The sequence below is a fragment of the Poeciliopsis prolifica genome, unplaced genomic scaffold (assembly GCF_027474105.1).
Source record: "Poeciliopsis prolifica strain line A6 unplaced genomic scaffold, Auburn_PproV2 SCAFFOLD056, whole genome shotgun sequence".
Taxonomy (NCBI): Eukaryota; Metazoa; Chordata; class Actinopteri; order Cyprinodontiformes; family Poeciliidae; genus Poeciliopsis; species Poeciliopsis prolifica.
This window is the reverse complement of record NW_026562431.1, coordinates 1,968,258-1,970,201: the sequence shown is the minus strand read 5'-3', so window position 1 is coordinate 1,970,201 and position 1,944 is coordinate 1,968,258.

Below are 1,944 nucleotides of genomic sequence, written 5' to 3'. Positions count from 1 at the left end.
ACAGAAAGATTTAAATTTAAAATGAAGCTAAATAACAAACTCAACCCCCACCTTCCCATCTCGGCTGAAAGTCCAACAAGCGCCAGAACCCTATTGTACAGCCAAGGACATAAAATGACCTCATCGGTTGCGCAGAGGTGCATTGTGGGGAGATGGGAGCTTTGCTATTTGCCACATTTGACTCGGCTTCAAGATCAAAGTTTTTTTTTCTGCTGGGTAAAGGAGCACTTTTTTTTTTTTTTTTTTTTTAATCACAAACACTTTCCTTGCCTGCTCATTACTTGGGGCACATTTTCAGTTCGCTGTGAAAAGTTGATATTTGTGAGGAGCTGATACTATGAGGCTGCTTCACTTTCATGACCAAATCTTCATTTTCCCTTTGTTATTTCCAGCATCTCAGCAGCTGGACTGTAAACATGCAGTTGAAACCATTGACTCGGACAATAAACCCATTTTGACATTTCATACTCCCATATCAAAATCAGTTTATTTAATACTGTGTAACTTAACCATCGCCTGAGTTAAATGGCGATGGTTACGGGGTCTGAAGAGTTTGATGTAGTTGATATATAATGATAAAATTGCTTAAATCTTGCATATAATTTTTTTCAGCACCCATTTCCATTGATATTGGTTCTTTAATTCAATAAATAAATAATGTGTATTGTAAGCTCATGTTGGCTACAAAAGCACCTGAATGAAAATGAACGTGTCCAATAAGGCCAACAACAGGCTGTCTGTATTTGAAGGTTGCAAGTCTCATTCCGGTCATTCTAAAATACGAGAATGTATTTTAGTTGCCTAAAATACATTCTGCAGTCTTGCCCCTACTCTACCGTATTGTTCTTGATCTTTATGTAGCTTAATCCTTTTATTTTTATGTGGGGCTTCAATCCAGTAGAGGATATGTTCTATTTTATACATAGCTCCCACAGGACTGAGCCGCCATCTTGGTAGGCAAAAGCAGCAAAAATCGTTATGAACCGTGATAATGGCTGTGAGTCCAACAAAAAGACCCAAATAGACACTTTTGATCCACAACACAAAAATCACTGCTGTCACAATCGATTCCAGAATGTGACTCGTTTATCTTCATCATAGCAACTGTCATGAGATACCTTCCAAGATGGCCGTCAACTGCAACGTTTCCAGTGTGACGACACAGAAGAGCTATTCTACTCCTTTCTTCATTTTTACTTCAAAATAAGAGTCTTAGGCATCAATACAGGGTATCAAACTGTCAAAGACAGAATGACTTTATCGGATGAAGTTTCATGCAAACACCAATTTTCCTGGTATCAATACTACAGATGTTCACTTGTTCTGAAATTGAGTCAGAGTAAAAGACCCAACGACCGTTGAAAACCAATGTCAATGTAAAATAAATGAATAAATAAATAAATAAAGGCCTAACTATCCAGTGACAACATTCAGTCTGGATAAAAAAAATGTCTTTGTGGAAGCCTTATGGCCTGATCGATACAAGCAACATTTGGACATTAGTGGAAAATAAATCTAGAAGAATCACCACCTTCCTGCATTCTTCAGTTGAATCTCTTCATTGTGTGCTTCCACCTCTACTTTTGCTCGCTGCTTCTCAGCCTTTCAGTCCCGGCCTGTGAGTCAGAGATTAAGGTGAACCTGGCTTCACTGGGCTCCGGACAATCAGCCGGGCCGCCCACAATGCAAGCGGCCACTGGAGCGTGTGAATGGGGTCAGACCCGGAAGGTGGGAGTCGGCGCGAAGCCGGCCAGACAGAGAAAAGGGGATAACTATTCCTGAGACGGTCTCCTGTGGCACGGCGCCGTCTGAGGACCAATGACGTGATCTGCCTTCGGTTGACTCTACGGCTACTTAGAGCCACCAAAGAAATCTAATGAATAAGGCAACAGTGTTTTTCTCCAGAGAGGGCTTTGAATAAATCAGGAGAAACACTTCAGCACT